Below are 16,177 nucleotides of genomic sequence, written 5' to 3'. Positions count from 1 at the left end.
CTTACTTTCTATCCCTTGAAATGGTCCCTACATCTGTTCATTGTGAGGTTCTAGCTGTACATGTGCTTACAGATAATGTACCATAATTATTCAATTAAATAAAATATTTTTAATATCCTACTACCATTAGATTAAAAGAGCAAGGTTAACTGTTCTTGACAATTGAGAGCAAAAAAAAAAAAAACTTAGGTAAGTACTTTATTTCCTGTTTTTAATTTCCTTTCTTTATTATTATAAAAGTAACTATTTTTAGGTTATTTGAGGTTTACACATAGGAGCATCTCAGAGTAGCTCATGAGTAATGTAGTTTGATAGTTTAACATAAGCTGCACATATCCCAAGTGATTTAAAACTTAATGTCATGATTAGTAGTTACATATGGTTCAAAGGGCAATAAAAGAATAAAACTTAGTTTTTTTAGGATAAATGAATGCATTTTCATACTGCATTTGAAGTCTTTCTAGAAAGAAAAGGAGGATTATTTAGATTTATATAGTTTATTTTTGTTTTGTTATTATAAAGTTAGTCACATTGACCAACCTTGTACAGAATTAGGGTGGAGAGAATAACAGATAAAATATAAACTTTTACTGAAAACAAGCATTTGAAATGTATTTAGGAAGTTTTAGAGATTACACAACTGAAACTTGAGTTTTTTTTAGATGAAGTAAAATATTTTTAATTTTAACATGAAATTCACTTTGAACACAAACTCTTCAAAATAAATATATGATATAAACAATGACAAATCGTTTCTTTTTAGTTTATTAAAAGTACTTCACTAAAAAAATGATTTTTATATGTGAAAGACTTAGTGTTTACTGAAAGGATGCTAAATTTTGTAAAAATATACACATTATATCGAAAGTTAGTAGTTTTAAATCTATAAAAACTGTGTAAACACAAAAAAGTCAAATAGCTGGTCAAATTGACCAAGTCTGTGTAGAAATGTTTGCAAATTATCATAACAATTAGCAAGTTAAAAACTTCAAAGCATGGCAATCATTTAAAAAAAAAAACAATTAAAATATATTTGGTAACAGTATACCCAACACAGTGACATTTGCTATCAAAATATCTCTCATAGAGGACATACTTTTAAGGGTTATCTGCAACTTTAAATTTCTTCAACAGATTGCTGATTACTTCTCTAGCTGTAAACTCACTGGAAAACAAACATCCTGGATTAGCTTAATGTTTAATATTACTAACAGAAACATCCTTAGAACAAAAATAACTTAAAAGTAGACCCTTGTACTTTAAGAAATGAAAGAGAAATGGGACTGTATCTCTGATTTTTAACTATAGAGCCATTTGAGAAAAATGGATATAAGCTGTTTTGTCGATAAATCTATCAAAAGTTCATTGTTTTTTGTGAACTATTTAAAGTCCACAATACTGTTAGTTTATTAACACTCTTTCCACTATCCCAGTTCTAAAAGGAGACTAAACAAGTTTTATAATAGCACGACTTACAAATATTATAATGATTAAAAATGTTTTAATTGTAACCACATTTTTATTGAATAAGTAAGCATTACTGCCCATTACAAATACACAACAAAGCACAAAAACTACAACAGCAAATGCTTCTCAAAGATACATTTGAATTACAAAGGAAAATAAGATGGAGTATACCATCAAAACATCATAAATCTTTCTGAAGTAATTTATCAAAGCTTAACGTTTTGTTAGATAGTCATGACAGTTTCACTGAGAGAACCTCTTGCTTTACTAATCTTCTGACATTCTTTGGAGAGGTTACTCCTTATGTGTGATGGTAGAAGATATTTTGTGAATCAGGATTTTCAGAAAGCATTTTGCAAAGTACATTGTTAAAAGTTTGTTGAAAAAATTATTTAAGTGTGGGGGATAGGGTGGCTTACTGGATATAAAACTGGATGGATGAAAGAAAGCAGATTGTTATAAATAGTGTTCAGTCAAACTTGAGATTATTATTATGAGTGGGGTAATGTAAGGATCAGTGTTAGGACCATTGTTCTTTTTAATTTATGTCAATGGCATAGATAAAGGAATGGTCAATAGATTGTTTAAAATTGCTGATGACATTAAATTTGGGGTGTTCCTGGTTATAAGGAGGATCTTACTGCCTTACAAAGGGATTTGGATATTTTAGGGAGTCAGGCAAATAAATAAAGGACAGATGACTTTTAATTATATCTTCACAGTTTGAAATATGAAAATAACTGATAGAAATAACCTTAACACGGTTATGACAGAGAAAATCTTGGTGCACTGGTTGACCAGTCTCTTAAGATGTCTAAGTTACATGCTGTTGGTAGAAGCAGAGAAAACAGGATTTTATGTAGTATCAACAAAAATACTGAATACAAGTGTAGAGCACTAGTTAGGCCACATGTAAAATAATGTGTTTAGTCTCAGGCTACTTACTTTTCAAAGGACATTTAATTGTTGGAAAAAAGATTACTAGGATGATAACTAGGATCTGATTGAGATGTTTAAGATTTTTAATTTAACATATATTGTTAATTCATCAATATTTTGTACTTAATAGTAAGAATAACAGACAACTATAAACTCTGGCAGGGTAGGAGTCATCTTCACCTAAGAATGCTTTATTTTTCTAATAATGTTTGGCCTTTGGAATGGGTTGCCTTCAGATGCGGAGAATGATGTTAATTTAAGGGAGTTTAATGCAAGGTTTGATGAATATCTTAATAATGGCTGACTTTGAATAGTTAATTTCATTTTAAAGTTTAATTTAGTGAAAAGAACAGCCTAAATGGATCAACAGGTTTTGTTGTCCTTAAATTATATGAATATATGTAAAAGTGTTGAGCATACAGATCTATAATAATAATAAAAGAGGGGTGGAATACATGAAAGTTTTGAGAGATTAAATTATACTCTTAAAGAAAGAATGGTATTGTCAGTAAACAATAACAAGATATTTGGTTTAGTATAAACTATTATTCATAGTACCTTTTTCATATAAACAAATCAATATCTCCTTTGAATATGTGGCAATATTTTGTTAATCATACTAACTCTTTTTGAGTAAGTCCCACTGTCATATATCTACAGACTAGCAAAGCGAGAAACTGAGTTTTGATACCCATGATGGGCAAAGCACAGATAGTCTGTTGCAGAGCTTTGTGCTTAATTACAAACAAGAATATTTTAAGTCAATAAAATTGAAAAAAAAATCAATAATATATGATTATAGTTTTTTCAGTACTGTGTCTTAAGGTCTTTTAAAAGGTAAATTTTGAAATAAAGTTCATACCTAAAGATTGTGCCAAAGCAATTACATTAATATCCAGTTATCAAAAAACATGACTTAGTTTTGTTCCTATTTATAAATTCCAGTATTTAAGATAATTTCCATACAAGATGTACTTTAACTGTTCATTTTCATATTTATGTTTCAGAATTTTTGTTAAACTTTTGAAAATTTTCTAGTGTCATAATCACTAAATTTATGCACTTATAACTATATATAAACTGTCTGGTACGACTTCGACAAATTCAGGAGTGGAAAAGACCTTTGGATCTCTCACTACAGGGGTCACTAGATGATCAACAACTTGTTCTCCAAAAGAATGGAACAGAAGATATTAAGGTGTGTAGCTCTTCATATCATGAACACATGTAGGAGAATGATACCAGAGATATTGAGGTGTATCTTTTTCATACCGTGAACAAATATAGGAGAATGATAGAGGACATACTAATATGTTTAGCTTTTCATATATCGTGAATGCTTATAAGAGATGATAAAGGAGATATTGGTGTGTAGCTTTTCATATCATGAATGTGTGGAAGAAAATGAGATGAGACAACAATTTTTTGTGTTTTATTTTTATGTGAACTTAGATATACTGTGTTATTGTTTCTAGGCTCAGTGGACATTGTTTTTATAAGCATTTTATAGAATTAAATAGCGAAACTTTTTCATGGAATAGTTTTATGTGTGTATATCTACTGTATCCCAGAAATTAACTATATAACAAATTTGTACTCTCTGTAGTGTTTTTATACTATTTGTGAATGCACAAATTACAATTAGACTAGCAAAAGTCATGCTTTTCAATACAACAAATCAAGTTCCATATATAAAACCTATATAAGTGTGGATTTGGAAAACTCTTCTTGTCGACAGTATAGAAAAAAAATTTCTCTCTGCCAGTTTTGTTTCACGAAGCCTTTTGTTTCAGTGGGAAGCTTTTACTCTCCCTGAACAAAAGACCTTCCTGAAGATACTAGATAGAGAAGAGAAAAAGCACATAAAACAAGTGCATAATAAGTATAGAGTTCACCAGAAGATAAAGGAAGCCATACAGCATCAAATAATTGGAAGCTGCTTGTCCTCTATTTATGATATTTCTTCTTCACTTTATATGTTTACTTGGTATCTATGTCTCTTATCCCTCATTTAAAGGAAAATAAGCACTGAGAATTTGTTCTTGAGACATTAATTGGTCGATGATAGTGTGAATGGTGAGACTTTGGATCAGAGATACTACTCTATGGGAAATTTGGCCTATTAGTGTACACAATTCTACCTTAAAAACAGTTGAACAGGTTACAAAAAAGACATTTAATGTTATGCTTCAAAAATATGTCCCAAACTTTGAATTTGTGTGCGATTTTTCAACTTCCAGACTTTATAACAAAATTTCAGCTTCTACTCATTTTAAAGAGCTCACTTGTAAACCTGTATGCCAAACGTAGATGTTAGTATGTCTAGTGTATACAGTCATAAATATAAAGGAATGCACCTAAGTACTGCATGTTTTTTTTCTGTTTTTTCTTTAAGCATTATGAATAATTTGTTTTTATGCTAAAGGTGTTTTGATGGTTTTTTGTTATTATGGAATTGTCTTTAGCTCTGATTATTCAGTGACCACAAAGCTTCTAAATCAAACTAGTAACATCAGTTTCTGGTTGTGTTTATTAACATTTGATGATGGGTTGACTTTCTCCTTGTGAACATTCATTTTAAAATTAAGACAAAATGACTTAATGAAAATACTGTTATTAAACTTCTCATGTTTTCTTTTCATGTTATTTATGAACATACAAATATATATATATATAGCTACTTTAACTGCTCAGTAGCAGTGTATTAATGAAGGAAAATGGAATTGTGTTCTCTAAGCACTGGTTGTGAGTTGATTGCTTATTTTGGAATCTCTTCTAAGTACTATTCTAAAGTAATCACGTAAGTGAATGTATCAAAGATTTGTATATCACGATAAATGTTGCACATATTTTTCATTGATATCTCATCATCTGTTCTTTGAAGCATATGTACCTAAATAAAATGCCTTTTTAAATATATATGAATTTTATGAAAAGCATTTATGAATATTTTAATTAAATTGATCTTATGAAGCTTTTATAGAGAATGAAATATTTATAGCTAAAAGTGTGTTTACACTGTTTTTGTGATTGTAGCATTCACTGTGATAATTTTCAATATAGTTTGGGTAAAAACTATCTTTTTTATTATGGAGTTAAGTTTTATTAGCACAAAGTCCTGTTTTTCATCTGTTATTACCATTGCTTGATTGTTAGAAAATGTGGTGTAAAAGGTGCAATTATGTTGCTTACTGAACATTTGGCCAGTGTTAACTTCAGATGGGCAATTAAATTTCTGGAAATACTGTTGAAATAGAAGATGTTACATGACTGCTTTTCATTAAGTATTATTCTAATAGATAGATCTTGAGGCCTTTCTAGTCAGGGACCAGTATGAGATTTCCCTAAATCTACAAGTTCAAACCTACTGAAATATTTAAAAGGAGTAAATTTCCTACTTTTTACATTCTTCAACATTTGATACTTGCTTATGTTATAATACATAATTTTCAGAACAAATTACTGAAGATGTAAGAAGCATCTTTAAATATTTTTGTTAATGCTTCAAATAAATGGTACCTTTCAGCTTACACCCATCACTTTCAATAAAATATTTTGTTACTTTGAAGTGCCTACTGTCACATGTTTGTCCAGTCTTCAGATTGTGGCGTGATAATTATACTATTTGGTGACTGAAAGACTAATGTATACTTCAAACCGTGTTCTCTTAATTAATGTTTCTATTGTCTCGTTACTGTAGGCTAATGGGATGTTCTTAAATCTCAAACTGAAAACAGTATAGATACAAGTTTTTGAATATATTTACTGCCGCCAAGAATGCCGTGATGCCATTTTAAATGTGTTTTTAAGGTTGGTTTTCCCTTTACATTAACTAATGTCAAAGGTGATACTGGCTGCCTCACTCATGTTTTCACATTTTTAAGAGCCATTGGTCTTTTTAACTTAGTTTAAGGTTTTTTATTGGACTATACACTGTTTTAGCTTGATTTCTTTTACACATTTTAATTTTATATTGACCTGAACCCAGGACTAGAAAGGTCAACTTCAGGTGACTGAGAGCAAGTTTGAATTTAATGCTTCAGTCTTCCTGGCAGGTCTTAATTTTACATTTTGTGTATTTTTACTGTAATTTCCATATACCATTATAGTATACTACATCTTGTTTGGCACAGATAGCCTATTAGCTTTGTGCCAATAAACATGAAATACCTACCTCCCTATTTACTGCCAAGTGTTAAAACCCATATGTCTTTACAATATTGAGTATATGATTTTATTCACTGTAGAATTTTGAAAGATCTCAGGTCAAATTTGTATTGTAATTTTCACAGTATCTGCAATTCTTTGAATTTCTCTAATGATAAGGATTAATCTGTACATGGAGCATTTTGTAAGGAAATGTGAAACCAAGTTCCGATGGTATCTGCAATTTCTAATCCAAAAATAAAATGGAGTAAAATTGTGTTAATACATCCCTGCATAAAGATAACATTTCAAGTGGTAGATGTGGAACAAAGGAGATATACTAAACAACAAGAAAAAGGATAGAGATGAACATTTCTGAACACAAATCACTCTTAGTTTTTGATATTTCAGTCACCAACAAGACTAATGTATCTCTGGCTTACTTTTCTACTTTCCATGATCTACATATGGCTTTTCATCTCCATAGACAATAGTCATGTTTGTTGATGGACATCTCAATTGTTGAGTCAATTACTAATTATGGATACATAGCTGTTTCCTGTCTCATTATATTACTGGTAACACATTCTTTTCTTTTTGTTTTTTAACACTTGTTGACTAATTTCACTCTAAATCTCCTGTTTCTATTTTTCCTTTTAGGTCATAATAGGAGTTTATTGAACACACACACCTATCTGCTTTGCAGTAAGGTGTTATGGTTATCTTCATTCTCCTTTTATCTACTGTCTATATTTTGTTTTGAAAATCATCTGACTGTTATTTTTTGTCTGCAAATTTTCAATTCTAATTGTCAAAGGAGAAGGGCTTTTTTTTTTCTTGCAACATTCCCTCATTCTTAAATCATTATGATTTTATTTTTTCATAAACATTTTTGTACTTGTATTTTGTTTGGACTTTTGCCTGTAAAGTGAGTTTACAATTGAATTGCCCTTATCTTTCTTATCTTTAACATGTCAGCTCTTCATTATTGTTGTACATTAATCATAATAGGAACTTTTTTAATACATGTATCATTCATTATCTGTTTTATTCATCAGAGGTGATAGAAAATTTTTGTTTTAGTTTTTGGGCAAGTGCTTGTCATTCTTATTGTTTTGGGTTTTTTTTCTTCATGTTTATGGATTGTTGTGCTACTCTTAAAAACTCATCTTGTAAACCTTTGGACTTCTGTCCTTTTCTCAAATGTTTAGTTTTCTGAATCATTGTTCTCATGCTTGTTATTGAAGATTTATAGAAAACTTTTCTGTACCACTTGTCAACAGGTTGTCAATTATCTGACCTTCATGGGAACTACATGTTGTGAGCTTTCTTCTTGTATGGAATGGACTGTTTTTATGCTAAATTATTTTCTTTTATTCAAGATAGCACAAGAGGATAATCAAATGTTTTCCCTGATCCTCCTATCTTTCCAATGTACATTCATTGATACTTGATCTTTTGTGCAGTTTAGTTCTCACTGAAGTATTTTATTATATTTCTCAGTTCACATTTTCTTCTTACATTATGTAGCCTTTTTTCAGTCCTCTGGAAAGTTTTATTTTTTGTCACTGTGACTTTCCTCTCATTTGTTCCGTTGTCCATATAAGGACAATGTCTACGTTAGTGGATCCCACTGTTAGACTTATTTTTTCTTCAGTTGTGAACTCTTTCGTGTAAATGCATTATTTTCACCAAAGTTTATACATTGTTGGCTTCTGATTTATATTCACTTAGTCAATAACATACTGGAATGATTATCATACCTGGATAGTCTTCATAGGTCACTTTAGGTGTGTGTGTCACTGTGCAGCCTGATAATGTCCCACGCAACACTCCACTCAGGTAATTGTTCATGCTAGCAGTATGGAATAAGGCTAAGCGGTTGTCACATCACGGAGAACTGTGAGACAACCTCTGACCTACATTATATATAAATATGTATATCACCAGTTCTTTGTGGTAGTACATGTTTCCAATATGGTACATGTATAGATATTTTCATTCAGTACTATCCTCTATATGCAACATAATTTATGCATTCTCGCTTACCTAAGATTATTGTGGTTCCACTGTATCTCACATGCAAATTGTCATGTGACATCCTTATACCAATAGGAGTGATATGTGTGGCTCCTTCATTCAATTCTGCCAAACTATCATGTCTCATTTCCACCTACATATTGACATCTAGTTGATTTCATTTCAATTAATATATCTGTAATGTTTTTCTTTCCTTGAATACAAGACATAGCTTGTTATTTTCTCAAATGTAATAAAACCATCATTTTTCAGTATCAAAGATATACTAAAATGCTTAATGTCAGGAACATTACTATAAGTTTATTTGTTCATAAAATTAATTTTATTAAGATTGCCTATATTATAGGTAAAACTTAATTTGATATATTTAACAGTAAATAAAGCTTACATATCATATGTCCCTGCATCCATTGAAATCTACATTTTTGTCAGCAGCCCAGTTAGTCTTAATTCAATGATTTATCAAGCAGTAGTTGGAGTATTATATTTAGCCCATTGGTTGCTGATTTGCCAAATAGGTTAGTTTACATCTGATATTAGGATGCAAGTGTACTATATTGCAGTGTATGGTTTACAAAAATTCCATATGTTCAGAGTAACTGCAGTCACTGAGTTAACGGATCAGCCTTTCCAGTGTAAAGAAAGTATATCCTGATATTTTAGTTCCTTCACATAGTGACAAAAGTACTAATGAAGTAATATTTTTACATGTTTAAATGCTAGTAAGGGTTTCAAAAGTAACATATCAAAGCATTTGTTTTCATTTTAATAGACTATGAAGATACTTTATTAACCTTATTGTATCTTCATAGGAATAACCAACTGCTTTCTCTGGAAAGTGAGGCTTGGTTGTGTGTGCATGCACTTGTATAAAATATTGTTTAGTATTATTTGTTTAAGTTAGTATCATAAAGATTTGTCAGTAAGACTGTTTTTACTTAGGACACATTTCAGAAGAAAATTACTTACTGCCTGTTTGATAACTCCCAGAAAATAGTGTCAAAATAATATGTTTTTTTAAAATAATTTCTGAAGTTAGTAATTGTGTTACTTTGAAAGAGAGTACTATTGTATATCTTTGTTTCCATGTCTAGAGCTTTATAAATAATATGCTTGTTTGTCTATCTGGAACATTTCTCACAAATTTCTTAATCAACCATTAGAAATCTCCTATCATTAGAAAACTCTTTGTTTGGAGAGTCCAGATTGGATTTTCAAGTCAGAATCACCTCACTTTTTTTTCTCTTTCTTTAGTCAGTCCTTTCAATGCAACAAGTATGGTACATGATGGCACAATTTCATTGTCTTTACATGATGACTGGCTTCAAGTTTCAAATTTTAGTTGTTGTTTTTTTTTATCTGCAAGGTATCCCTCACAGACAACAATTAACCCATGTGTAATTTCCTAAAATCAAATTAATGTTACAATAAATATAATTTCTGTGGGCTTTTTTGACTTGTGTCTAAAATACACATGTTATGTTTGTTCAAAATCATATGCTTATCACTTGGTTAACATACATTCAGATATTTGTGCATTTGAATTTCACTTCATTACAACTTTACATTTACTTTACAATAATATAGTTTCATTTCATTTCATAGATTGCTATAAACATCTTCTGACTACTTTTTTCTTTACTATGGATTTTATTCTTAATTTATATGAGTTTCTTTGTTCCAGCTCATGAAACGTTTTCATATACTGAATGCTCATAACTGTTTCGTACCTCTGTACACTATCATAAATGTTATTATAAACACTTGCATTACATTATTGTTTACATGTAGTTTTGTTTAATAAGGTTCTTATGTATGATTTTATTAAATAAAGTTATAACTATGTCAGCTTGTTTGTCTGACTGAATAAACATTTTTACAAATATACCAGGATTTATTGATCTAATATATTTATAAAAGGTCTGAAACAGAATGTACCTTAAATGGCTTGCATGAAAATGATGAAATAAGGAAAACTCAAAGGAAAGACATGAAAACTACTGCAAGTGTTTTTGTGGGTTGCAAGTAATCTTACAACCATAGGTTAATGAACATAACACTTTTGTTCATTAACAATTTTAAATTTCACAGATACATTATTTTATTAGAACACTAAACTGAATAATACATTGTACTATTTTTTTTTATGTTTCTAAACACAATCAACTACATTGTTTTATCACTTAAGTGATGAATATTCAAAGGATTTGTTTCTACCTTGTTGTTGTTTAACCTTAACTTTTATTTTCAGAATTCAAAACTGATATGGAAGCTATGTATTTATTTTTCCCTTTAAAATAGCATTTTTTTTCATGTTATGATTGGCATATTACATTACCAATTAATATTCCTAGAACCTGTGATATTCCAAAAATAAAGATGATAGATAATAATAAATAAATGTATTCTATGTCAGACAAAGCTTTATATAACATCAGTTAAATACTTCAAGTACTAAGTAAATTGTAAGTTTATTGTATGAAGATTTGCTGTCTTATATACAGATTTTAATTTGAAACTATAAAGTAACTTAGACATGTTGTATAATGAAAAACCAAGTATGAACTCCAGAATAAAGTTATATTTATTTCCCTAAGTTAACTTCATTTTACAAATCTTTTTCTCTTTTAATCCAGGGCCCCCAGTAGCCCAGCGGTATGTCTGATTTAAAACTCTAAAAACCGGGTTTCGATACCCATGGTGGGCAGAGCACAGATAGCTCATTCTGTAGCTTTGTGCTTAATTCAAAACCATAAACCTCTTTTAATCCTTTTATTTGTGTTTTATTATCACGTTTTAGATGAATATTCCACTGATGTTTCCTTATCACTTAGGCTACACACCTATCTATATTCATGTTAGATGTTGATGGTGCTATAAATTTTGTGTTTCAGTCTAAACAGTATTATCTGTGTGACTTTGCTCAACAATGCCCATTGGTCTATAGAAAAAATTAAAAGTGTATAATATGTCATATAAAGTAATTCCAGTGGTGTAAATGATAGATCACTCATAAAGAAGTTGTAGACCTGAATTGAGTGAAATAAGTATAACTTTATTCTGGAAAAAATTACATTATTCAAAAATTAAATTATTTTCAACTCATCAATGAAAAAATATTAATTATTTACAAGGGTTTGTCAGTACTGAGAAGCTATTTTGTTAACTTATCCATAAAAAAATAAATTACCTTTATCATCATCTTGATTTCATAGTTTTATATTCAACAGAGTATTGTATTTTACACCAGCTAAATAGAATGGACTAGAATATTGGTTTATGCAGAATACGAAAAGGGAGCAGCTTTTGACAGAAATAAAATGTTAGTTGTATTTGTAGTTCTTGACCTATGGAGCTATGTGGACTTTTGTTTTAACATGAGAAGTCATAGATCCTACACCTAACATGACAACAGTCTTAGCATAGGATAGAATAAACTCGATTGTGACTTTGAATCCTATCGCTGAACATGTTTGTAATAGTAATAGTGAGCTCCACTTTTCATTGGTAAAGATTCGCTGCCTTCTCTATGGCGTATATATTCCAAGTCAGTGAAAATGAAATAGAAATCCTCTAATTCGAGCGCTTTCGAAAGGTAGACCTTTATTCTTCTGGGGCAAACTAGGAGTGTTAGTGTGATTGAACGAGTGATATATAGTGTTTAGTGATATGGAGGTCATCCGGTCTTCCGGGAATTGTTTATTTCTTTGTTTACTGTTGTGAGCGCCTCACTTCCGGCGCAATGTAGCCGATAGTGAGTGTGTGTGTGAAAAGGTGTTAGTGGTAGTTAAGCATATATACCCGTAAAGTAGGTTTGTACAAAAGTCGACAAACAACCCGACCTTATGTGACACTTATGTGTATTTTCTCTTACAAGTTAATTCCATATTATTAATGAACTGCATATTATTATAATCCTTTGGAGATAATATGTGAGCTAGTTATGGTTTAAGCACTTCGAGCTTCAGATCATTTATGGTAAAACACAGTAAAATGTAACATACAATGTTAAACATTTTTGAAGCTATTTTTATCGTGTGAAAAATCTCGAAGATTCTTGTGAAATAAATACACAATTTGTGTTATTTAAACAACCGATTTGTGACGTCTCCTATATTATTTATACGTTCTTAGTGTTTAGTACATAAATATACTTCATTATATTCAATTCTGTTTCCTGTCACACCAAACATGCTCGCCCCTTTTAGCCGTGGGGGCGTTATAATGTGACGGTCAATCCCACTATTCGGTGGTAAAAAGAGTAGCCCAAGAGTTGGCGATGGGTGGTGTTGACAAGCTGCCTTCCCTCTACTCTTACACTGCTAAATTAGGGACGGCTAGCGCAGATAGCACTTGTATAGATTTGCGCGAAATTCAAAACAAACCAATCAGTTCTTTCCTTGGACCCCCACCCCTTTAAATTACTGTAAAATGTGAATTTTTTGTTTGTTATATTGGTATGCATTTTTAATTAGTTTTATAAGTATATGGTTATATACAGTGCCGTTCTAGTATAGGCTGATGGAATGTTACTATGGAAATAACCAGATACGCACCAGAATGCATCACTTAGACATAGTTAGTTCTTATTTGTTTCCATCATGGAAAAATCTTTTGTTTTTCAAGAAACTAAAACAAACGCTAAAAACTACATGTAATGCACTGTTCTGTGATACTTTTTTTAAAAAAAATTTAAAACATATGTATTTACACTCCTTCAAATATTTAAATTCAGAAATTCGTTATAAATAATTTAACTTTATTTTACTTATCACGTATTTTGACCTCTGTTTCTTCTTGTGTGTGTTTTGGTAATTGGCTGCTAGAATGTGCTTCTAACAAATAACAAACAAACCCTCAGCATTACGTATTACTCTGATGTATCCATTGTAATACAACTGTGGCATTGTAGCATGCCATGATTTAATTTTCAAGTGATTGTTTAACATGCGTCATTTTTTCCTTGTCGCTTTTACTGTAAGCTATTGTTATGACATAGGTTGCATTTTTAGAGAGAGCGCTAGCCCTATCTACATAGGGATGGCATGGTTTCCCATATTAAAGCAATACAAAAGTAAACTAAATTTTCTTCTCTGCAGAAGCTAGATAAGAACTACTTAACATAATCACTTTATCTCCAGTGTATATGCTGCTTTTCAATGATCCAGAACGTTCCAAAGTCGAAATTCAGCAAATAGCTAAAACGGATATTTCTTATCATCTGTCTTGAACAGGCCTTGTGCCTACGTAGTTTTAGTGTAAACAATGTTATATAACTCCTTTAAATCTGCTTTCTTACATCAATTTGTTGTTGTTTGTAAAGCTTAAGTACAAGGTGAAAGAGGAGTTACCCACCAACAAGAGGTGAATATTAGATGACTGTGACACAAAGAATACTTAATGCTTTGTACACTGTACATTCAGTGTCTTTAGGAAGCCAACCCCTATATTTATGTACGAGGTGAGGGAGAAAAAACTACATATACAGGTCATCAGAAGTTAGATATGAGGTGCTATACAAAATAGTCACTAGAATAGACAGGCAAATAACCAAAACTGAGATTTCTTATTTTCGCTCATCATGATCTTTAACACGCCTACTGCCTTTCTAGTTTTAGCAGAAACTATAATTTTTTCATCATTTCATAGAGAAAAACAGTCCTTAGGATCTTTGACTACATATTTCATTATTATTCTATGCAAAATTTATAAAATTTTAAATTTCACACCATAACCTGGTAACCCACATATACCATTTTATAACAAGTAAACAAAGTATTAGGAAAAAATTTATCGCTAAATTAAAAAAAGCTCTGTAAGGCTGGCTACTGAACTTGAAAAAGGAACCAAACAAAGAAAAAAATATCGCTTCATCAAGTAATGATCATTACCAAACTAAGCCAGTTCAACTTTGTGTAGTATAAAATACCTACGTTACTGGTTTCCTCACTTTAGTTATTAGAAGCTTGATGTTTAAATAGAATCTCAGTTTTATTATTATGTTTTTTTTTAGTTAACTTTAGAATATTAGTTTTATCACTATTTTACGATAAAGTAACATTTTGTGATAGAAAGTTCTGGTTCTATTTGTTTGCCAAGTGAGGAAAGCCAGTAATGTGGGGATTTATTCACCTTTTAAAGACGAGATAGTTTAGTATACTATGTGCTCATTAACGAGATCAAATGATATGTCCACTAACATTCTTATCTGTTTTAGTTCCTTTTTGCAAGTTTAGTAGCCAGCCCTATACATTTTTTTTTTTACCCAGCGACTTTTTTCTAATGCTTCTGAACACTTTTATTCCAAGAATTAGTAATACCCAACCAAGTAAAAACTTACTCTGTGTGTACTTTTATTAATAGATTAGGAGGTTTGATTTGGTTTATTTTGAATTTCGCGCAAAGCTACACGAGGGCTATCAGCGCTAGTCGTCCCTAATTTACCAGTGTTAGACTAGAGAGAAGGCCACACCAAACATGCTCGCCCCTTCATCCGTGGGGGCGTTATAATGTTGCAGTGAATCCCACTATTCGTTGGTAAAAGAGCAGCCCAAGAGTTGGCAGTGGGCGGTGATGATTAGCTGCCTTTCCTCTTGTCTTATACTACTAAATTAGGGGACAGTCAGCACAGATGGCTTTCGTGTAGCTTTGTGCGAAATGCAAAAGAAACAAACCAAAACTTTAATCTAAACACACCTACTATCAAGGGATTACCGAGATTTATAATATCGGTATCCATTGATAATGCTTCGTATTATTTTCATGGGGCTATTTTGAATGGCCCATTGTTTTAAGTTCATAATATATTGTTTCTGTATTTATCTATCCATCCATCCTCCAAGAGTCTGTGGAAGTTGCATAAAACGCAAGAAAAAATTTGTGATAAATCACATAAAAAAAGAACATGAAATTCTAGTTCCTGCAGAAGGTAGACCTGTCTTCTTCAGAGTAAAGGAAGAACGATCAAGAAGACATATCGAAAATGCTAAGATTTTTTCCTTTTATATTTTTTACGAGTACAGAATTGTAAATTCCAGACTATACAGATAATCGTAGAAGTTAATTTTTTATTTGGACCATGCTTAAGGCTGTCTTACAAGTTGTGCTGTATAGCTTTTCTTCTTTATACCTGAGCTTACTGAAGCAGGTGCTCACCTTCTCTATCAATAATCTTGCTACTGAATCATTGACGTGTCTAAGATATAGTGGATCTTTAAAGTTCAAGTGCGGTATTAGATTCTGTGCATACACAATTAATCTTTTAAAATTGCTAATAAAACACTGAACATGTATATATGCATATCATGAATTTTCTACCATATTATTGTGTAGAATGTTTCAAAAATATTTATTTTATCTGTTTGCAGTTTCAGGTAACATGAATAAGAAAGTTTATTTCATTCAAACTGCTGTTAATCCTTAATTCATGAATCCAATGAAAGGTCGCCATCAAATGTTCAGAAGCAAGTATACATACTCTATTTCTGTGTCTTCTAGATAAATACAAATTGTTTTCATTGTGTGTAAAGTCCATTTATTTCTTAGCTCAAACTTGGTAAGTTGTAACTAAATGCAACATCACTTT

At 30.9% G+C, this 16,177-nt stretch overlaps 1 protein-coding gene across 5 annotated transcripts in view; it reads left to right on the top strand.

Annotated features, from left to right (window-relative positions):
• LOC143237465 (uncharacterized) overlaps positions 1-16,177 on the top strand; it is a 40,086-nt gene that overhangs the window by 13,370 nt on the left and 10,539 nt on the right. For 4 of the 5 annotated variants that reach the window (XR_013020081.1, XR_013020079.1, XR_013020077.1 and 1 more), the window contains 2 exons: positions 3,515-3,604; positions 4,200-10,439. The gene's annotated coding sequence lies outside the window, so the exon portion shown is untranslated. Of the gene's footprint in view, positions 1-3,514; positions 3,605-4,199; positions 10,440-16,177 lie in introns of those variants that run through there. The other variant, XR_013020080.1, reaches the window with a different exon arrangement.

The sequence above is a fragment of the Tachypleus tridentatus genome, chromosome 13 (assembly GCF_004210375.1).
Source record: "Tachypleus tridentatus isolate NWPU-2018 chromosome 13, ASM421037v1, whole genome shotgun sequence".
NCBI classification, from domain to species: Eukaryota; Metazoa; Arthropoda; class Merostomata; order Xiphosura; family Limulidae; genus Tachypleus; species Tachypleus tridentatus.
The sequence above is the reverse complement of the archived record's forward strand: the minus strand, read 5'-3'. Positions and strand labels throughout refer to the sequence as shown.